The sequence below is a fragment of the Vespa velutina genome, chromosome 4 (assembly GCF_912470025.1).
Source record: "Vespa velutina chromosome 4, iVesVel2.1, whole genome shotgun sequence".
In the NCBI taxonomy this organism is placed as follows: Eukaryota; Metazoa; Arthropoda; class Insecta; order Hymenoptera; family Vespidae; genus Vespa; species Vespa velutina.
Genome location: NC_062191.1, coordinates 8,851,256 through 8,876,021, shown reverse-complemented (window position 1 = coordinate 8,876,021; position 24,766 = coordinate 8,851,256). Strand labels below are relative to the sequence as shown.

General features: G+C 29.7%; 3 long non-coding RNA genes across 8 annotated transcripts; 2 read left to right on the top strand and 1 right to left on the bottom strand.

Moving 5' to 3' along the window:
* Window positions 1–4,601: 4,601 nt before the first annotated feature.
* LOC124948993 lies at window positions 4,602–7,047 on the top strand. The gene is made up of 2 exons (XR_007100924.1): window positions 4,602–5,075; window positions 5,377–7,047. It is a non-coding gene; the product is annotated as an uncharacterized LOC124948993 (long non-coding RNA).
* A 3,294-nt stretch (window positions 7,048–10,341) lies between these two features.
* On the top strand, window positions 10,342–13,542 carry LOC124948994. Its single transcript, XR_007100925.1, has 3 exons — window positions 10,342–11,436; window positions 11,495–11,630; window positions 12,052–13,542. It is a non-coding gene; the product is annotated as an uncharacterized LOC124948994 (long non-coding RNA).
* Window positions 13,543–17,416: 3,874 nt separating this feature from the next.
* On the bottom strand, window positions 17,417–24,532 carry LOC124948442. Of its 6 annotated transcripts, none has more exons than XR_007100727.1 (4): window positions 24,386–24,532; window positions 19,314–19,540; window positions 19,065–19,235; window positions 17,417–18,820 (listed from the first exon to the last, which is right to left on the bottom strand). It is a non-coding gene; the product is annotated as an uncharacterized LOC124948442 (long non-coding RNA). The 6 variants fall into 6 exon arrangements; XR_007100730.1 differs by lacking the exon at window positions 24,386–24,532 and adding exons at window positions 20,070–20,303; window positions 20,773–21,083 and having other exon boundaries at window positions 19,065–19,540; XR_007100728.1 differs by having other exon boundaries at window positions 19,065–19,540.
* Window positions 24,533–24,766: the final 234 nt, after the last annotated feature.

The window sequence follows — 24,766 nt, the reverse complement described above, 5'->3', positions numbered from 1 at the left end:
CTCTGTACATATATATACGTTTTAAAATATCTTCGTCATAAGATAATAACTTTTTCTTATGATGATAAAATAAATAAATTGAAAAAAAATATACATACATACATACATACATATATAAATATATAAATATATAAATATATAAATATATATATATATATATATATATATATATATATATATATATATATTCTTAAGATGAAATTTACAATTGTTTTTTATCGATCGTATAAATTTCTCATAATTATTGAATAATTTCATTAACGCGCGATAAGATTAAGCTTTTTAATCTATTTTCTCTACCTTCTTCAATAAAACAATAATACAAGATACGAGTAAATTAAACGATAGAAAAATTTGAGCAGATTTAGAAACGTTCGTAAAAATATAAAAGCTAGCTATTTCTCTATTAGAGTCAAGCGTGCCATGTCACTAACATGCAATAATGCCGATAGTTCGAGAATTTAATTCACGGCACTTTATTACATAAGTATCTTGAGATGGTAATTCCTAGATAGTGGCCGTATGCTCGGAACGACATAAGATGTATCGAGAAGAATATTCGCGGGCGAAATTTCTTCGTCGTTCAAATTTTCCATTGCGAGAAAAGACGCAACATTCGAAAAAGTCAACAACTGCATCATTATATTTCGACATATTTCTTAAGAAAATATACTTTAATCCTTTCTCCCAAGTCATATTAGCCTCCAAAAAAAAAAAAAAAAAGAAAAAAAATTTAATTCATCCTCACAAAGGTACAAATTTTGTGGGCGCTTTCAGAATCTGTCATTACGTTATTGCGTAACTGCATAAAATAATTTTTGTTGAGCGTTTAAGATAATCAGCTAATTATGTTCGCGCACGAGATCGCTAGGACATATTTAAATGTCGTGACTTGACTTGACTAGTCTTTTATCGGGGATAATATATCGAGTTTATGATAAAGTCAATTGATTGATCTACTCGACGTTTTCGATCTTTTTGATAAGACTTGTATTTTTTTTTTTTTTACACAATCAAATATACTTGCAAATGATAATTACTTACGTTTATTTCTTTGAATTCGACAGAAAAATAATCTTTTTAATCATATGGAATTCATAAAAGTTTGTTGAATATAAATCTTTGGAATGTATGACATTTAATGGCATTTCACCAGAAATAACTGGAACATTTGTTTTCGCGTGCGGATATATATATATTAGGAAAGAAAGAATAATTAAATTTTATATAATCTAAGAGGATTCTTTTTGTATCGTAGATAACATCGTTATACAATTTGTGATGTCAGAGATTACCAACGAATGTTTACACGTTGTTAAAAGTCAGTACACAAACCCCGATGAAGCCTTAAAAACTTTTCAAATAAATCGAAGCTTTAAAGCATCCTCGAATCTTTTGATCTTGTTCCATTAATTAGTTTGATACGTCTTTAATTAATTTACTGTCTTATTTAATTTTCCATTAATTAATATCTTTATAATCTTAACAAGAACGATAAACTTGAATCGCGTTAGTCTTAAACGTTTAAAAGGATCTTATAATTAGTTGAAAAATGAGAAATGATGAAAATTTACAGAAGTAACATTGTGTAAATCGATATACGAAGAAGTTATTTGTACTTTCAACTTTTTTAAAAGTTTAGGTAAAAATAGATTTATACATATCGTTAAACATTGTGTAATTTCATCGTTTCTACACGCACACTATTATATACGTCGTGTGTCATCTCGTGAGAATGTAGAAGGGATCAACGTACGAAGTGTCGTGGTAAATATCACATCGAATTGACAGTTTTCCAATATCGTTACACCGTCGTATGCCTGTCGATTACGTTTTACGATGAAGAATTTGTATAGAAATATTGAGAAAAAAGAAACAAAAAAAAAAAAAAAGGAAATGCCGGATAAGTAGATCGTAAAAAAACGTTAGAATATTAATATATAAAAATCTAACATAGATAGTATTATATTTATACTGTCTTTAATTCGTAATTGACATTTACTTTTTTTTTTTTTTTTTTTTTTTTTTTTTTCTTATAGAAAAATCAACAAGACTCGTAAAAAGCCTTTCAATCGATTGGAGAAAATACTTATGTTAGTTAACTTTTCATTAAGCAAAACTCATTGATCGAATCAAACTAATTGGTCGATTCTTTCTATGTATACCGATACATTTCTATAACTCGACATTCTCGTAAAAGTTTCGTAATGAATCATAATAATCGATATCTCGTGCCACAACAAAAATATTCACCGTTATAGAAATCGTTATCGCTTCGTTTCGCTAATATTTCTTAAGATATTGTGCGTGTTTTATCCGTTTCTTTTCTTTTCTTTATTTTTCTTTTTCCTTTTCTCCTTGTTTTTTTTCTCCTTTTTCTTTTTTGTCCTTTATTTTCTCCTCTTTCTTTTTTTTAGCAACTAATACAGCACGGTATCGTATAATTCTCCGCGTAAAATTTATTTGATGTAAAAATTATTTTGATGAAGAGGTTAAGTTGAGCTAAATGAATTCTCTATTGAAAGAATACGTTTTTATGCTTTGTTAATGATTTAAATTCGGGATTAACCGAATACACTTTATGTAAGCGTTCGCGTTTAACGCAATTTTTGCTTTGTTTTTTTGTTATGGTCTGAACGCATAATAATAACAACATGACGCTTGAATTTAGACGAAATTTTTAAATATTTTTTAATACAATTTATTAAATAAAATTTTATAATAGTATCGAAAGTTATTTTTGTTTATACACCTTTTGTTTATTTGTTTGTTTTTATCTTTTCTTTTCTTTTTATTTTCATATGTATTTTACACGCATATACACTGTAATTTCATCCGCGTTTCATCATTGATCTTACTTTATTAAATTCAATCTTCCCTTACCATGGCATCTTACCATAGGTAAATGTCATTTATTTCCATCAAAGAACGCTCCATTGCGTACGCTTGACCCTTTGTACGGTTATTCGATATACCAGAATGATATGCATTGTTAGCGAAATTTCTATAAATTCTTTGATATTGATATTACGAAAAGATATAAAGCACTTTCGGATAGTCAATGCATTCTTTAATTGTATTCTTAATTGGCAAACTATTGGAAATTATTAACGAACGTAACGAGTTATATAAAAAAAGAAAAAAAAATAATATAATAATAAAAAAGATAAATGTTGTAGGGCATAAAAGTCATGGGATATAAAATATAAAATTATTTAAAAAGATAATGAAATTCTTTTGTGATTAATCTTACAGATCATAATGTTTATGAGAAATCGTATGAGCTGAAAAGAATTCATTCATATTTTCATTATGATCTCTGTTTTATTTTTACATCGTATTTATGTCGTACATATTTATGTCGTATAGTATTGTTTACGTTGTAAACAGTTCAACCAGACGAAATTGATATTTTATTTGGATGACGCAGACGACATATATCTCTGAAATATAATCGTTTTTATCGGTCCAACAAGAATTTTGACCTCGATCATTTGTGGAAGTTCGGTTTGCGTTTACGATTGGGTTCAAGGACAAATAGCCTGGTGAAAAAGAAATGTATTATACTAGCAATGACTTGCTTCCAGGGACTTATCGATCCGTAATACGCAGTAATTAACCGGCCACGTTGCGGTACGAAGGATTCAGACGACCCTTCCGACTTTCGTAGAAAGTTTCTCTATTTAAAATAGGAAGCTCTCTCATCGTTTTCTTTCTTTCTTTCTTTCTTTCTTCTTCTTCTTTTTTTTTTTTTTTTTTTTCTTACAACTTGTTAGCACGTTTAACTATATCAAATTGTTCAACAAACATCTAAGATTTTTAATAAATTTTCAGGAAAAACGAACCAAAGAAAAATGAATCTTTTAATTGATGTTATGAGAATAAATGAAAATAATAGAAAAAAGAAAAGTCTTGAAACTTTCGATCGAGTTTTATTTCATTTAATTCTACGAATTAATACAAATTTCTAAACAAAACTTTCTCGTAAAAATTGATTAAATGAAATTTTAAAAATTTAATGAAAGTTTAATGAAGTTTTTAAATGAAATTTTAAAAATTGATTAAATGAAATTTTAAAATAATAACTCAATTATTTTCATTATGCGATTTATCTTTCGGTAAAAAATGCATTCACTGATGTTCAGATAGATGTTGTAGCACTCTGGTATCTTCTTAATGTTATCTATCTAAGTAGATATATGTAATACGATAGATCGACAGGTTCGAATTGCCGTTTCGCTTCGTGTCCAATATAAAAGGAGTGAAAGGAATCAGTGTGTGACGTAATTCCTCTTACGTTATTGCGAGTACAACGAATACCGTCGGTCAGTTTCGGTAGCTGGGATATTGCAGGCAATTCGAACGTATCGAGTGCTTGGAATAGAAAAAGACTTTCACACGACCTGTATCTTTCAACTTAAATACAATCTTTTTTTTTTTTTTTTTTCTAAGCACGTAATATAGCTCGCAGATATATTTGTTAATTCGTTCTTTTAAAAATACTTTCACGAAGAAACAAAATAAATAAAAAACAAAGAGAAAGAAAAAAAAACGAGAAGAAAATATTTCGTCCTTTTTGATTACTCAATATATTCTTTTGATTAAAAATTCGAAACATTTATTCGTACATATATTTTATTTTGTTTTGAGAAAAAGTCAATGCATCTTATTGAATTTTTTTCATCAATTCTGAAAAAAAAAAAAGAAAGATTTGCGAGAATTCGTTGATGAATTTTCCATTTATCGAAGAAAGCAAAAAGCGTCGAGATATCTATCTATGTGTATACCTCGAATGATCTTTCGACCACAACGTCGACTACAAGTTTGCGGTTTTAAAATCATCCAAGCAGTCATTTCACTACGGCCTGCTTCTACTTCTCTATCTTCCATTTGCGTCAGTGCCCGTTAAACATCACGGGATTGTCCAGTGAGACAATTTCTAACTCGATATAGTTATTGTTCCTATCATTATTTTATTTACTTCCTTGGACTGATTCAGTTAATAAAAAAACTTAAGATATGATTCATAGTTCAAAGTCGTAAGAAATTTTCTATAAAATCAACTCAACGACAACGTAGGCTTGATAAAATTATTATAATATTTCAAAATAAATTAGAAAAATTTAACGTTAATCGATCTGAAATTACTCAAATCGATCAATTTATATCATTCATTCTTTTTAAACAGATTTTGATATTTGTTCATAAAACAAACTACATACGTATATATATTCTTAATCAGTCGATTCTTAATTATTATTATTCAGACATTAATTACTTAATAAATATTAATATTTATCATTATTATATACTTTACAAGGATGTTTTATTGTTGAATTTGATAATAAATTATTGGTTATTTTTTCACGAGATAAGAAAAAAAAAAATAAAAGAAGAAAGGAGGAAGAGAAAGGAACAATCAAGGTCATGTCTAAACAAAGCTCGTGACATCAGGCAAGATAGCACGAATAACCTCGGATAGCCCGCATCAAATAGCGCCATTGGTCGAACATAGATTCGAATGAATCCTGTCGAAAGATAAATTGGAATGGTAAAGAAGGCCGCAATCCAGAATTTACGATATCTTATAGTACTCACCGAAAAGCAAAAGCTAACGTCGGTTTTATAGGTATGACCAATGTATATTTACTATGTACATATATAGAACACGTCTAGGAACTTGGAAAAAAGGAAAAAAGCTTTCACACGAAGAAGTAATATATATCTACATATATCTGAAAGCATCGAAAGGTGAAGGAAAGGCACACCCTAAAAGCGATTTGACTCACGAAATGGAAGGATAGTCGACACGCCCTTCTTTTCCTCGTATCTCAACCAGATGTTTCCTCGTTAATTAGTAGTAGTATATATTTTTATCAAATATATTGTGTAAGTCAGGTAAAACATATTTCGTACACGTAATTAACTTATTTTAATAACGATTTAAACAAGACGTCTAAGATTTTTATAAAAATAGAAATATTGAATTTTATATTCAAAAGGAACGATAGTAATTCCAATATTTTATGCTATAAAAGAGATTTTTCATATAGATATTATGAAATATTTTATATATATATAAATATGTGTGTATATATATATCTGTTTATAGAGGGTATTTTAGAAATAGATGGCCAAACTATAATAACACTTTTATTCATTGTAAGGATGAAAAAAATTATATAAACATGGGTCCGGAAACGCTTTCTCTCTAAGTTATAAACAGTTTTTATTTATAACAGATTTTAAGAACATTCGAAACTGTTACAACATTTTAAACAGAAACTACTGAAAATGTTTTCCTTTTACGTTAATGCATGCCTTGCATTGACCATGCTGCATGGGTTGCCGATGCGAAGCATGTTGCTTAATGTAAATATAAAATGTTTATAACTTGGAAAGGAAGCGTTTTCGGATCCATGTTTATATGATTTTTTTCCATCCTTTCAGTGAGTTGAATATTTTCTTAAAATTTAGTGATCTATTTCTGAAATACCCTGTATATTACATCTTACATATATTTATTTTATCTATATATATTATATAGCGATTTCGTATAAATAATAATCATTACAAATGTTGTTTTTTCCTCGGAAGCTTTAAACCTTTCGGTTTTATTTCATCGACATGGAATAAATTTATTTAGGTTTTAGGTATTTATATAATGCTCGAAGGGAGAAAACCCTTTTCTAATCTATTTTCAAATATCTTTAATATTTATCCTATATGTTTTCACAACGACTTTAAGGTTGTTTCTTATGAGGCACGATGGAAAGAAAGCACCGTTGACATTTGCATTTTCTACCTGCTGAGAAACAGATTCTTCGCGATTGAATTGACGTAACGACATGCGAAATGCACTAATTATAAGTCACTCGGTCGGTTTCTTGTTTACTCACATCGAGCGAATAACGTTTTGGATAATATCAGTTATGGCAAGCAAACGAATCTTATCGATTAATTAATAGAAAGTTAATAAGCGTTAAAGAAGATAAATATCATACAACAAATGTTCTAAAAATAAATATTAATAATTTTTATTCTCAATCTTTTTCTTATTTTCTCTTTTCCTTTTTTTTTTTTCCTTAACAGTAAAAGTAATAGAAAGTAATGGAAAGAATGGAAAATCGTTAAAAAAAAAAAACTAATTTGTCAAACTTTAATATACAAAATTAATTAAAAACAAAAATAAAGAAAACATAATCCGAGAAATTAAAAATGGTGAAAAATATCTTTTGTCTGTGAAAGGAGTTAACGGTTTCATTTAGTTACCGTTTATTTATGTTTCTCTTTGTGCAATCATCGAATATCATCATCGGATATCGTCAAGTAAATGTCAAAAATAACATACAACTTGTTAGAATAGATGTATTCTCTTCGAGAAGACCAAACTAGTAGGTACATACGCGCGCGCGCGCATGTGTGTGTGTATGCGCGCGTTTGTGACTTGTTGACTTTTCGATAAGAGTCATCGCAAATTCAAGATAACAAAAAGAAAAGTAAGTATTCTTTTTTTTCTCTTCTTTATGGAAAAGGAAACTCGTATGTATGCACATAAATACATATATATAGGTATATGTAGGAAGAATTTAGATGGAAGTAGGGTCTCGTAGAGAAAGAAAGACATGGCCGTCGACAGACGTAAATTGATTTTCGAAGCCTCGAATGGTAGATATGTTCGTGTAGAAACGAAGACGATGTGTCTTTTCCGTCTCCTTCTATCTTACTATCACCCTCTCTCTATTTTTTTTTTTAGGTCACAACTCAGACGCTCGATGGCTCACTCGAGCACGTTAGTCACGATCTCGAATTAACGATTAGTTAGTTCGAAGCATCGTTAAAGTCGTCGAACGATATCAGGCACGAAAAATTCGCAAGAAAGTTTACTCGGTCTTAAAAAAAAATCTTCAAAAATCTTTAAACTCACTATGTCCTTAATGATTGGTTTCATTTATGAAGAAGACTATCACGTACAACTTCTATATATACAATAGTCTTTCATAATCTTGTTACATAAAAAAAAAAAAAAAAAAAAAAAAAAAGAAAGAAAGAAAGACAAAAGAACTTTTATTTTGTTATTTTTAGAAATACTTTTACAATTTTAATTATCTTTATTATTTATCGTAAATTTAATTATGCTAGAAAGTTAAGATCTTTTTTATATTTTATTCATATAATAATACGAGATATTTCAATATTTCAAGATATCATGCAAAAATCTCTTTTATCAATGTTATATATTTTGTAACTTTAAGCATTAAGGATTCAATGAAAAAAGAAATAAATTTATCGAGATCATGTGGATCTATACTACATGTGTAAGTACTATATAATATATATATATACATATATATTCTTGTAAAATATAGTAAATAATAAGGTCCCTATAACGAAGCGTTTATTTTCTAACATGGCTAATGTAAACTTTCCTTTGGCACGTAAAACAACAAGACCTCATTCGAAGACGTTGAAGAGGATGTGGATGTTATAGGCAGAGTGCAAAACCGTAGAAAAGATCGAAATCGTTTAGAATCCACTCCGAAGAAGGCTCTTCTCTTGGGAATAGTTGTACAATAAGCAACCTTAATACGTTCTTGCCATTTTACTTTAAACATATCGAACGAACCGACCTCATAATATTTATTTCGATAGATAAAAAATTGTAACTTATTTCGTAAAGTAACAAAAATTATTAGATATAGAATTTTTTTCTCTGATAATATAACTTAAAATGTAATTTATTTTCTTTAATTTAATTCGATATATTTTCAATGATACTAACTATATAAAATAAGATGATCTATTAAATTATTCTTTGTAGTTTCATAATAACGAAATATAATAACATTTTCTATAAAATTGTTTATATTTCGTTTCATAAATAGACTTTATTAAAAATCAAGTTTGACAATAATTTTAATATTTTATTCGTTTATAAATGGTAGTATGAATTATGATCGATACATTTGGAGGAGCTCTGGATCACGTACAAAATTCTTGTGAGATTTTGGCAAATCCTATTTGGTTTCATCCTGGCGGACGATCGTTTGCGGCCATTTTAAACACTTCAAGTATTACAGGATTACACACCGCATCATGGCAGTTGCCAAACAAGAGACACGATTTCAACGAAGTAATATTAAAGATATTTATTTTTAGAAACACTCATCACTTTTTTATGACCATTTTCTATTATTATTCTACCGCTTAACTGATCCAACAATTCTTGTAACCTAATGATAACTATATTCATCTGAAGTGGATTACTTCAACACCTTAATTTTTTTTCGGCTTTCTACTATGTTGACTTTTGATATTTTCTTTTTAACGAATAAGAAACAGAAGAGAACAAATAAATTTTTCCTAACATTTTTACAGTTTTTTTATTATCACAGTAGAAGCATGAAAAAGATTTATAGCAGGATAGATTCTTTCTTTCTTTTGAAAGATGATATCTCGATGGATTTATATCACGAGTATTTCACGGAAATGTCGGACCTTGGGTATTACAATGAAAAAAAGTTCGATTTGATAGGATCGAAAAACGTTTTAGATTACGTCTCGTTCATCAAAATTTTTTCTTATATTTTCAATCCCTAAATATCGTATCAAGAGAAACATATCGAGAGACGAATCCCATGAGTCTGTATAGTTAGTACTTACGTACGTTCAGAGAGAAAGAGAAAGAGAGAGAGAGAGAGAGAAAATTAGCCCGATTATACGGTTAGGCCGATCGTCCGGGTGATTTTCTCGCGGTGCGTTAACTTCCGAGAACGATGGGTGATTATCGGAACGAGCAAAAGCATCGTTGTTGCTAATAAAAGCCACCTTTCGCATATTTCCATCGCTTATCCTTCTGCGATGCGCTTTTAACATGACTTGCTCAATAAATGCGGGAGGTGTCTATACAGTATGAGGAAGGACAAAGATAACGAATCCAATTAAGATGATATTTTACGAAGTTGAAAATTAACTTATTTGTTTTATTTCTTTGTTTGTTTTCTTTAAATCTTCTATTTATAACCCTTAAGTATATGAAAATTTATAACACATCAATATAATTTAATGCGCAATGTAACATATATGCAACTAAATAATTTTCTGTTAAATTGTTAACCAAAAGTAATTATGACAATGTAATATTTTCTCTTTTATATCTATTATCTCATAGACAATTTTTTTTCGAAAATATTTGATAAATCATACATTAAATCGTATTTTCAAGAATTCACATTGGAATTCGATAAATTGAATTTTTCTTTAATCATAGATTTGAAATAATTAAAAACCGATGAAATATATATCGCATGGAAGAAAAAATATTTGATATAGGTACGATATTAAAAAAAGATTTGATTTGTTAAAGTGAAAGATTACTATTCGTTAAATGTTAAATAAATTTTAAAAATTATATTAAAAGAAAATAAAAAAAGTTTTTAGGACTCATTTTGCTGAAGAAGCTTTCATTTTTGAATACTTCGTTTTCATGAAGCTTGGCACGATTTGGAAAGAAAACAAAGTACTTGATCCACGTTGTACGTTTTAGAATCGGTGCCAAGGTAGCGGAAGCTGTAGAAAAGCTATACATGCCGTATTCGTCCGTTGGGATTCTAATGACGATTATCGTTGAAATAAGCTCGAATCCCTCCACGTTTAACTAACGCGTCATCAACTGTATTTAAAAATATCGTTGTGACTCTCAAGAGAGACATTGGATGGAGGGGGCGCCGACGAAAGTTCAAATTTCTTAGTTCTTTGTTGTGTCCGCGTAATACGTTTATTTGGATTCTCGGGGGCATCGCTTCGAAGTCTCGCTTTCGAGACGTTAAAAGAGATTTCTTTGACATTTTTTGCCATTGCAAATAATCTCGATGATATTATTTTACATCGATATGATTCATTTATTCGTTGTCGTTTTAACATGTCATTTTAAATACGATATTATACAAAATAAATTTAATATTCTTTTCCTTTCTTTCTTTTATTTTTTCTTTTTTTCTTCCAAATGAAAAATATAATTTTAACCACATAAGTTCAATGATATTTTCAGACAAATTTAATAAAAAATATGATACGCAGAGATATTGAAAAAGCAATAACATCACAGTGAGATAAAATTTTACGTACATATAGATATAGCGTATACATAAAAATCTATATGTGTATGTATGTACATGTACGTCGATATTTATCGGCATTTATTCCGTATAAAAATCTTATAGATTACATCGTATCGTTGTTTATTAACTAATCAGATATTATCGAGAGTGAATAATCGAATTATCCTTTTGATAATGTTGTTAAGGATATTAAGGAACTTTAATATTAATATAATAAAAACGATTTCCGAAATATTACAAAATTTAGATAATTTTGTATAATCAGACTATTCTACATAGCATCGACAACGACGTTGGAATAAATATATCTACATATGTAAGTACGTATGTTATATGTGAGACGCACCGATGCGAATCAACTTTCCACGTTCTAGATGTTTCACTCTTCACGTTCTAATTAGACGATGCGTCGAGCGGCTTCCGCTTCTACGTCAAAGAGTCGCCTTTGTTGAGTGCTTTCGTCGTAAATAAATATAATGTTGATTACAAAGACGAGAACGGAATTAATACGTAAGCGTTTATCACGGAACAAGGGTCACCTTTTCTTTTCTCCGAATGTTTTTTTTTTTTTTTTAACTCGGAGATTAATCATTATCATTTTGAAAATTTCTTTATTAAATCAATATCAAGTTATTTACCCTTAATTATTCATATATGTAATTAAGGGTAAATAGATATATACGTTGTAACAAGTACATACATTCGTATAAAAAGGAAATAATTAATATATATTTTTATACATTTATATTTTTATGTATACAAATTCTCGATTAGATGCTAAAATAATTAAAGTTCTATTATTATGTAATTTTTTTGTTATCAATGTTTTGTTTGTAATTAAAACTCACTGCTTCATTATGCTCAATCAATATTCATTCTTGTTGTTTTTTTTTTTTTTCTTTTTTCTCAAACTTTTCAATATGTTCATTAGGAGTTTGGAATTCATCGGCGCCAAAAGTTCAACGCAGAGGCGCTTATCTGTATGTTCTCCTCCGCAAGATTCAGAAAATGCGTGGGACGTGACTCATGAAAGTAGTCGTGAATGCCAGAAAGGACCATGGTTCTCGTTCGAGGCATGCTATCTCGAGTTGCTTCTCGCTCTTCTCACTTCCTGGTTGATTAGAGTCGACGTTGGACGACAGTTCGACGCAGCATCAGTGTTCTACGAAAAGAGCATGCATCATCCCGTAACAGCACTCTCTGCCGACAACGACCACAATGCTGTGTGAAAGAAAAAAGTAAAGAAAGAAAGAAAGAAATGAAAAAGAAGAGGAAAAAAAAGAAAGGGAACAAAAGAAAAAAAGAGAAATCAAGACCGTTTCTCGATAGACTTACGGCGGATGTTTGACTCATCATTATACTTTATCGAAGCATTAATAATCTCAAACCTTTTTAGAATTAACCGCGTTATTCCCGTTAATTTTATTCTTGCGATAGTTCGATTATAAGTTACGACTTTTCGGTAATTTACTATTTTTCTTTTTACTCTTTCTCTTTATTTCAACGATGAGAAATATTGTTATTAACTTTTGAATTAATTAAAAGTCAGTTTCCTGCATTTGTATCGGGAACGCGTTAAGAGAAACAGAAAGAAAAAGAGATAGAGAAAGAGAGTGAGAGAGAGAGAGAGAGAGAGAGAGAGAGAGAAATGAATTCTCGCTGAACGGATCTACTTTCACGAATCGATCCATCGAATTTTTCGTTCCGCAAGATTTTACGAAAGCGTCCGACTTTCCTCGTCACGGCCTATCGAGGAAATCTAGTTAGTTTCCACGTTTCTCTGGAAGATTCGGAGATTTAAAAAAATGTTTGCTTTTCGATCATTTCCATATACATTTGTATGTATCTCGTTTGAAAGAAACATATGTCGAAAATGAACCAATAGTTATTGCATTTCGTTTATCACGTTTATTTTTAGAAGCTTAGAAATCCTCATGAATGTGTAAAAAGGAATGAAAATTAACAAGAGAATAATTTATGTTTCGAATAGATGATCAATTGTCCATTTCTCGAGAAAAATAATTTAACTCAATATATACATATATATATATATATATATATATATATGAATAAGATCCACGATTAAGTATCCGTAATATTAAATTGTGTGCGTGTATATATATACACACACATTACATATAGGTAAATAAATCAACAACGGTATAAAGATTTCGTGTTTTAACGTAAAGCAGTATGGCTAAACCGGAAATTCGATATCACACCGAGCTTGTAACTTTAAGCCAAGTACTCTGTTTATGATATGTATTTGTACATGATTTATAGAGAAAATTGCTAAGCATCATATATATATGTAATATATATATATATATATATACTATATATTACATGGTTACCTTTTCTACGACTCTCCTATATACTCCTCTTCATCTGATCTTTTTTTGAATATAAATTCTGCTTTAAATAAGAAAATAACATAATTATATTATATTAAAATAATATAATATATATATATATACATATATCATAATTAAAAAAAATATATTCATATATTTGACATATTAAACATATTTCATATGTATTTGATTAGAAAATATATTATGTATACATACACATATTTATTTAACATAATTTACAAACAGAGATACCTATGTGTATTCAAAAACTTTACATAAAATATATGTAAAATGTATACATATATATATATATATTTTTTTTTTTCGTTTTTAGTTTTTATTCAAATTTCGTCCTCAACCATAACTAATCACACATTTATGCGGGAAAATTTAACTATTTGAATTCGGTTCATCGTTTCTCCCGATAAAGCGACGTTCTCACTGTAGACATCTAATTAAATAAGAGCTGTGACTGCTCTCTTTCGTATCGTGGCCTCGCGAAGGAGCTCTCACGATCCGATTGCACCGACCAACGGCCTGGAATTCGTCTGAATTGAAGTATAAAGAGAGCGCGAGAGAAGTCAAACGTGTTCATGAATCGTCAGACAGTTGCGAGAAATTTTCTACAATCTGATTATTTTTTGTTCTTATTAAAAAATTTGTGAAACATTATTTAATTTAAAATAAAATTTATATAACTTTCAAAAGTATCCGAATATTTCTTTCATTCGCTATATGTATATACAAATTTCAACCCGTTCACATTTTGAATGATAATTAACATATTAAATTTTATTTAATTTCTATTAATTAAAATTAAGTAATTAAATAATTTCTGATTATTATTTCTCTAATTACAAATTCTATTATTTCAATAATTAATAATTTAATCAATAATAATCATTTTAATTAATTTGTCAAGAATATGACATTTAAAGAGTATCTCGTTGATCAAACCGAAGTTGAAACAAGAATAGTTAATCTTCAAATTGCAGTCGAACTAGCGCGAGAAGTTTCTAGAGTTTAAACTCGTTCAAAATACATGATCGAGTTAATCAACCGTGTGCATTCTACATATATATATACATATAATAGGGTTGCAAATTCCATGTCTCTTTAATACGTTTAGTTCACGACGTATTAATGTATGTATACATTATCGTTCGTATCAACGTGTCGATAATAATGCCGATATTCTTCCTTGGAGGAGTTGATACGAATATATATGTACATACATATATATATATATATATATATATATGTATGGCCGACTTTTACGTGACGTTATCGTACGAATCGCATAGTTGTGCGATTACGTGATCACGGATATATCATATATTGTGTTTGCGATTGTCTACGTAGCGTGCTCCAAAGATGATATCGCTAAGCATGACTATGCACAGCATTATAATTTTTGAATAAGTATCATCGAGAAGATTCGATGACTTTAAATGTTCAAAGTAGTACGTATGCATCTATACTATCTTTATTTATCTTAAAAAATAGAAACAATCTCGTGTGGAACTACCAAAACAATTATTTTGTAGATTTGTTTGGTATGAAGGATTAGATCATATAGTTACAATTTTTTTATTGAAGATCAAGTAACAGGAGAAATTTCAAAGTCAAATTCATTTTTTTTAATGGCACTATATATTTTCCTTTTATAGTTAGACGAATTTAACAATGTACATTACGAGGTAATTTATTATTGTAAAATGTTTCAAAGTATATTATAAACTTATAAGTTCTTAAGAAATATAATCTCGTATCATTTATAATATAAATCATCATATGAATGCGGGCTATTAGCCTGCATGTTGTAAACAAAGGACGACCTGTTTAAGAAATCAATTTCATTTATTCAGATCGGTAATTTAGCATAAAGGTTCGTCCCTTATTTATAGCAGTATTATATTGTATTATATTGCATTATATTGTATTATGTCGTATTATACTGTATTAAATAATATATTATAATATAGCATAATTTATATGTTAAAATAAATATTCGTATAATTATTAAGTATATGCTATGTATTACTAATATAATGAAAATAAAAAAGTTTAATATGAAAAAAAATCCAATGTATTCTAAATCCTATCATTATTTTTTATCCTATCATTATTCTCATTTTATCCAAAAAATTGACACACCCACTTCAAATTCTGCACAAAGCAAAAATTTTTCCTGCAAATCGAGATTTGTATCCGAACCACATGACGAACAAAGAAGTGATAAAATTCTTTCATCTTCTAATAAGTTATACTAATCTGTTTAAAATTTCAAATTCCAGAGAGACAGAAAATATTTCCCGTAAACCGAGGTTTGTATCAGGATCGCATAATGTGCGAAGAGATCGCTCCATTTCTTGGTAAGTTATTCTTTCCTGTTTAAAATTTTAAATGACACCTAAAATATGGTATCTCCCATTTCATGTGATCCTTATACGAAATTTGATTTGTTGGAGAAAATTTTGACTTTGAAATAAATAAGTTAATTTTTTGGATAAGGAGAATGATGATAGAATTTAATGAAGAACACATTGTATTTCTTTTATGTTAACCATTTTTATTAGTAATACATAGCAAATACATTGTATTTAATACTTATATTTATGAAATCTATACTTTATCATATAAATTGTGCTATAGTATAATACAATTTATTTTACGATATAATATAATATAATATAATATAATATAATACTGCTGTAAACGAAAAATGAATTTTTATGTTTCTGAAATTACCGATCTAAGTAAATGAAATTGGTTTTTGTAAGTAGTTCGGCCTAACTTTATGTATTCGGCCTTTATAACATGCAGCCTAACAGCCAGCAATTTGTCACTATAATTCTTAAGAATTCACAAGTTTATACTATAATTTATAACATTTCATAATAATAAATTACCATTTATGGCTTTTAAAAGTTACATGACAATATAAACGATTAATTTTTTTTTTTTTTTAATTTATAATTAATAATTTGCAAAATTTATGATTCATCATTTTTAAAATCCGAATAATTGGCAATTTATTGTATATGTCTTATACGTCTTATAAAAAGAGTCGAGAGACATTGAGGAGGAAAAGTCTCGTGATCCAAGGACCGTTTCAAGGGTGAATGAAGAGGCTTAAGTTCGAATGACAAAAGTCGTGCCACTCCGCCAGTATTCTTCTCTCCCGCTACCTTCTTGTCTCTTCTCCTTCATTCGCTTCTACGTGACTGTTTATCTATCCGCAATGTGAGCTTGTACCCTTCGTTTTACTATCGTCTTCAGGTCTGATATTTTTCCCACTCCAACTATTTCTCTTCGGCTTCGAGGGCTGCCCTAAAAGAAACATCTGCATCCATGCAAGATGATCGTAGATTCGAACGGACGGACGGACCGACCCTTCTAACAACCAAAAATAGAAACTATTATGGCAGAGCATCTGCCATCGACAGAGAGAAGAGGGTGCAAGAAAAAGAGAAAAATGGCCTTCAGTGAAATATGGAATGGTGTGTGCTTATTCTCTTACGAAACAGAAATGATTCTGAAATAATGCCAATAACATTGACATGAGTTTTATAATTATAGTGTAACATCAATCTTGTTTGGTTTCTTGATCGAGCAAATTTCAAACTTAAACAGGTTGTTCGATATTAATGATGATTTTGATATATATATATATATATATATATATATATATATATATATATATATACTCATCTAGTATGAAAGAAAATTCATTATTAACCAACTCATTCATTATTAAACGTTTATTATTTTTACCAATCTGTATATTTAGCAATAAAAATGATTGGTTTCAATTGATTTTTTCTAAATATTTATACATCGAAATAATTTTTGGTAGTTCTTGTTTTATAATAAAAATTGTTATTGTTTTATAATAAAAAAAGTTCTTGTTTTATAATAAAAATTGTGTTAACGTATGTATGTAAAGATATATGTATATACATAATTATTTATTTAATTATAATTTCTTTATAATAATCTTATTTATTACATTTATTATAGAAGTCAGACTAACATACAACTTCTTAAATTCGTATTCTTAACTTCATGATTCTATAATATAACTAATTATAAAAATATTTATGCTCTGATTACATATGACATAAACATTAAAAAATCGAACACGTTTAATTCTTGTGCACATGTTCAAAGCGGAAATCAGACATTTGGCTTCATCCAGTCAAGTTGATTCATTTCCATCTTGTTTGTATTTACAATTGTATTAAGAATGGATCGTATCGTGTTATACGTTAGTAGTTTATACAACGAACGGTTTTCCAAGCACGTAATGCGTACTTTATGAAAGGGAACTGATCGATACTCCACTATGTTCGTATTGCATGCAGGTAAACCGTTACCCGATCGCGATCGATGTCTCGGTATGTGCAACATAGTTTCATTTGCATAGGACTGCAATGTATTCATACTTTCATACGAGTTATTGTTGCCGTCGTCGTCATCGTCGTCGTCGTCGTCGTCGTCGTCGTCGTCGTCGTCATCCTATCATTATTGCACCATAGACGTTGATTATCAAAACAGCAAAACAAAAAAAAAAGATATAACAATAAGAGGAAATGGAATTGGTAGACTTAAAGGAAAAAGCTTCGAAGAGCTTATTTAATTAAATTCTATTTCATTCGGTAATTGGCTCAAATATAAACACGATTTTACATTGAATCGTTCGTCTTATCGTTGGTGATGATTGAAAAAAAAATTTTTATCTTTATTTTTCTTTTTTTCTGTCTTTCTTTCTTTTTTATTTTTATTTCTTTTTTTTTTTCTTACCAAGTCGTTAATTTTATACAAAGAGGAAATTATTTTATTCTTTCATTTGAATACTTAGGATATACGATTACGTAGTACCACATGGAAATTCATTCATTTGACGCCCAGCACGCGTACACTTGTGAACGTATATCGTAAAACATCCATAAAAGGTAACGTGTGGAGAGGAAAGGGAGGTGCATCATTCACGAGCTGTCCTTATCTGTAAGGCTGAGTACTACAAAGCTTGTTAGGATACGATAAACACCGGAAGCTAAACAGATCTGTCTGTATAGGCCATGGATTCTTGTCACGCATTCTCCATACATCTTTCCATTAGGCTGTTACATACTCGCGTGGCTCACAGGATGCAACATGTTTATAAAATATATTATTTTCAAATTGTAAAGAAACTGTCTTTCCAATCGGATAATATACAACACGTGTAATCATATCGATTTAATTAAACGTCTACTATTTAGACATCTGATTTGACAAGAACTATTATACTATGTTATACTCTTGTATATATAGATATTTTATAAAGAACAAAGAAGTTTTCTACGAGAGAAACAATAATTATAATTTTTTATAATAAATTCATGATAACAACGAGATTAAATCCATGACGTTGCAAAATTACAACATATATGTACTAATAAATTATAGTTTTATGTAACAATAAGTTTTTCATTTTTAAAAATGACGGTAATATCGTTTTATTTTTTTATTAAAAATTAAAAAAAAAAGAAAGGATTAAGATAGAATATCAGAGTGGATCTTGAGATTATTTGGAGAATCTTACTTTTTTCCTTGGCATCCAACCAAACATTCTCCAGGTTACATGTAATACAAATAGTGCCTTAACATGTCCTCATTCTGCATGCACAGGTAGCCACCTCTTTCACGTGGATCACCATGCGTGTAATTCAATTTCAGAAGGCATTGGAGCGGTCATATCTTTCCATAAGTTAACCTGCAACATATCATGCTAATAGATGACATCTTCACCTCGTTGTTCACAATACACATTATACAGTACGTAACAGCATACGTAGAAGATGGAAGAGCTTTCTCTCTCTCTCTCTCTCTCTCTCTCTTTCTCTTTTCCTTCAAGTAATATGCGATCGAACATACTTTCCTTCTAGTCTTATCGTAGAAGCACAGTCAAGAAGACTTCAAAGTGATGGAAATCGATTATATCGAAAGACAAACGCGCCAAGTCTGTTGCTTCATTTTCCAAATCGATTGTCAACGAGGTTCCTTGCGTTCGCAATTGTACTGTAATGTAATCAGGAAGTTTAAAATTGTAATTAGGAAATATATAAGTTGTAACTGATAAAATGTATTTTTCCGAAAGTATACGTAGTTTTTATATTACGAATTTTTAGATCTAAGAAATTTTTTAAAATTATATAAAACTAACAAAATTTATTCTTCATTTAACATTATTAAATTTTTCAATGGGAAAGATTATTTCAATAGATAAACCATGAACAAAATCTATTTTTTATTTAACATTATTAAGATTTTCAATAAAAAAGATTATCTCAATGGAAACTAAACGCATTTTAATTAAATTACGTCTAACGATATCAAGAAATACATAATACTAACTTTACGAAAGAAAAAATTAAATTAATAAAAACAAGGACTAACTGGAATTTTTTCAATAGAAGAAATTTTTCTATGCCTTGACGTGATGTTTAATTATTTTTCCGATAATGAGTCAACGACATTGTGAGAAAAATCGATCGATTATTATCTTTATGTTTATAAATAATACTTTTATCAAATAAGTATAGCTCACGTGGGCGGTCGTTGTACTCATTGCGATGAGAATAAAAAGAAATTTCTACATTCGTGCGTAAGAGACAACGTTGTTTCAGAATTTCTTTGGTATGCGGCAGAAGGTCAAGGATCGTCTAGCCTGGCATGCCAGAGTTCAGCCGGTTATTCGCAACTTCTCATATAAGATTCGAGTATCTTTTAACTTTTAAATGTAATATGCCGATTACATTTATTTTTCTTACATTTTACATTTCTAATTGCCATTCATTTAAATACGCACAATTATTTTGTAAGTAGGAGTTGGCGCAATCCGAGCATTGAAACAAAAAAAAAATAAATGAGAGGAAAAAAGAAAATAAAGAAAGAAAAAAATAGGGCCAAATGTCTACATAAACCGTCATAAAATTCCGATTGATCCTAAACTCAATAGACAAACGACATTTGATTTATAGATAAAATACTTCGATCAATTTGATCTATCTTATTATTTTTAAATTGCAATCACAACAAGCAACCATAACATTATTGATCTAAATATGCAGATTTGTATATTAGGCCTTAGAAGGTCAATCGTGATAACGTCATATGGATCATCATCATTTTTGTAACAGATAGATAACAATAACTTTCGTAAGATCAATCAATCTTTCCTTCTCTATAACATTTTAACGTCAGTAGATCTTTGAAATGGCATTGTATCCATCGAATCGTTCAGTACCTACTCTAAGAAATTCTATTATACGCGAAAAAAGAGATTGAAGAATCTAAGAGTATTTAGGTAGCCATCTTTCTTGTGGTTGATCGCCCAAGTGCTCTCCTAAGCTAGCACCTTGTGTATACGAGAGGAGGTCAAGGATTCGTGACACGTTTTTTCATCCGCGATTCCACATTCCGTACTGCACACACCAGTGGCCGTTACGATATAACGGCCTTCCTCGTTGCTCAACTATGGCCGCGTTTCAGCTAATACTCTTGACGAGTCTCCTTATTACGTAAAAAGGATGTGATAAGTATACATACATATATATATATATATATATATATATATATATATATATATACTTCATTAACTATCCTTTTTTTTTAATCTTTCAGTTATTTCCTAAAGAAAATTATAAAAAATAAATCAATGAATTGTTATACAATGTGAGAAAAGCATAAATTTGATGTGATAGTCCAAAAAAAAAATTGCTTTGAAATCGGAAGAGATCGAGGAAGGAGAAAAAGCTTTTAACAGCCCCTCGTAAAATTATTCCGAGTGAAACAGAAAGATAAAAAGAGAGAGAGAGAAAGAGAGGGAAAGAGAGAGAAGGAGAATCATTATTGCAACTTGAAGGTCGAGGTATGACTATTTCTCGAATAATCGAATATCGCCAGACGTACCGATTCTTCGTAAAGCATTGAACTATATTTAACTGTTCAATATATAATCAGTGTTCGATAATAAACTAAAGCGCTATAGTACATTGAGGTTTTGATGTTATCATTCACTTCGATGATACTAATCCAAACTTATTAATGCATCTCGACGACGGTATCAGGTATAGTAACATAGCTAATGCAATTCTGTTGTAATTAAATTTGGTTGGTCTAATACAGCTCGATAGTATGTAATTAGAAGTGATATTGATTGAGCAATCGATACATCTCACACGATAATCAAATAATTCTCGTACAACTACGATGTTTCATTGGTTTCCCATTAATCTAATTACTCATTTCTATTATTTCTTTTTTCTTTTTTTGTTTCTTTTCATTATGAAAATACGTACACTCTTAAGAGTTCTATTATAGTTCATTAACTAGTCGGAGTAAATCGTGCGAAGTATTTCACGTAGAATCATAAAACGAGAAACTATTGATTCCGAGAATATTACATTGGTATAACAACAACTTGCATATTCAACGGGCTATGAAACATCCTTCTACGCTGGCTTAACGACTTTTGCACTTCGTGCTCTCTGAGTGACTAATAATAAGATCTTTCAAAGAAGATCCGCAGATAGAAAGAATCGAAGGACATATTATGCATTTTGTCTAAATTTGTCGATACTCTAATCCAGATAAGAGAAATAATAGAAAGAGAGAAATTTTATTCTCTAAATCGATAATAAATAAAGACGAATGTTTATCATATCCTATCCATTTTTATACGAGAAACTCAATATTTTTTATAATTTTAGAATTTCCTTGACTCAAATTATCATAGTTTACGAAGTACAGTTAGAACGTTAAAATCAAAAATAATCAATTCTTAACTCGATAATAACAGAATTCTTAGCGAACTACTTGAAAATTCCGAGGGTCGTCAACGAACATTAAGCGTGCAAATTCTCATAGGCGCAGTTTACTTTTATAGATAGGTAGAAAGCGTATAAAATTACAGGAAGCATCAACGACTGACTGGTTTTACGAGAAAGAGAGAGAAAGAAAGAATAAGAGAGGAGAGAGAGAAAGAGAGAGAGAGAGAGAGAGAGAGAGAGAAGATAGATGAGAGGGATAGAAAAGGGTGTTCATGGGCAGTCGACTTCTCAAAAAAAATTCAACGTCCGCATCTCTCTTTTTTTTTTATGCATCATGCATATTTAACATTATTATTCCCTAAACTAAACTTCTACAGTCGAAATTGCGTAATAGCAAGTTAACGAGCCATAAAGCAGATACGAGTACGAAGCTATATAAGTATGCTTTGTTGTCTCTCTTATCTATTAACAATTACTGCAACGACAAGTATTAGCAAGAATTATTATTATTTGATATACGTATTTGCAATCAACGTAACCTTTTTTATTATTACTATGCGCATGAATTTATAAATAGGTCGAAACAATAATCCACTACATGTTCGGTCGCAAATTTGATTAGCCTCATATATGAGAGTTGAATTAAATTGACAAAAACTTTTTCATTCCAATCTCGTGAAAGAAACGATATTAGATATTAATCAAGATAAATTTTCGAACGCATGACTTTATCGATTTATTTTTATATTATAAAATCGATATATTTTTAATGAGTCCTATAATGAGAGAATGAGGAATAATAACAAGTAAAATTTGTTTATTACATGCATATGCATCTATTATCGTTTACACGAAACGAAAAAAATATGCGTAAAATCAAACTTCTTTTTTTAAAGAGGAAAAAACAGAAAAAAAAATTAACGATAATCGTTGTACGACTTAAAAGGAAACGGGTAGTCATAAAATCGGCGCGAACCAATTTCGTTGCGACATACATATGTGATGAATTGACACCTGCATGATTCCATGTTTATACATATATATATAGGTGTATGTGTGTGTGTGTACGTATACGTAGGTATCGTGTACTTTCTAGTTAATTATCGTAACGTGCCGTGAGCGAACAGCTGTTTGGCGTATACCTACGTTACGCACGTGGTAGTACAAAATTCTGATATATCGTATTTTGTCGAATATTTTAAATATAAATCGTACTCGTTCTTATCGAAGTGTATATTTAAAAAAAAATTGAAATTATTATAAAAATATTTTCATTGCGTGAACATTAACGACATTCTATTTGATTTCATCAAGATGATCTATAGATATATATTCGATAATAATTCTAACGGTCTGGAAAAATAAAGTCGAACTCGAAGAGAAATGCGGGTATGCTGGAAAGTAAAAAGAGCTTACTAAGAAAGCATATAATTTCGAAACAAAGAACTCTATATTTGTTTTTTGTCGACGACGCTTTATTAGACTCGTGGGCGTTTTTTCAGAAAAGAATTTGAAAACTATATCGAAAGTATGTAAGTTAACATCATACGACGAAAATAGATCGATTTCTTTATTATACGTGACAATGAGATTCACTTAAGAACGATTGAAATTTGAAAGAAAACATTTGTTCGAGATTATTGGTAAAATTGAATAATGTAACATAAATTGTTAATACGGAAGATGTTCGTTGATTATTTTAAAAAGAAAAGAAAAACGAAGAGTTGTAAAATGTCTAAAAGAGTTAGTTTGCCGGGATCTTTCATCTCTCATTATTCTTCTGCCGCCTTTTTTCGAAACTATAACTTTCGATCAGAGTTAGCGGGGAATGTGAGTGAAGTGTAAACGCGGCATAAGGCAGTTACGAAGCTCTCAGTCGTGTTCGGTACAGCTGCACTCATCGCGCAACGCGACCTTTCCCGTACAAACACCCAACGAGAATCGTTGCCAACTTAAGGCGAATAGAGAGAAATAATATAAGAGAAAGAGACAAAAAGATAGAGCGAGTATACCCCAACTGCGTACGCCCCACGCGAAAAACGGGCGGACGAAGCCCTGCCGTGGACCACCCACGCGTCGTTGTTACACCTACACATATGTCTATCCCGATTCGATATGTATTCCCGAGCGTATACTCCTTTAAGCGTTTCTTCTATGCGATTTTTCCATTCTCTCGTAGATCGGAATAAAATGCTGCACAGTCACATATGTAACGTCCCATGCGATCGCTCTCCTACTGTTTTACATTATTATCTCGTTAATTTGCATCGGTACAAGGCATTTACATGTTTTCAGTAACGTAACATTGTTATATATTTTTTTTGAATAACATTGCGGTTTTATCTTTTCCTTTTTTTTTTTCTTTGAAAAATTTGGAAAAAAAAAAAGAAGTAACTTCTCGGAACAGTACCATTTCTTTATTGTATTTATCTCGAAATAAAAATAGAATATATTTTAAAATCCAAAAATAATT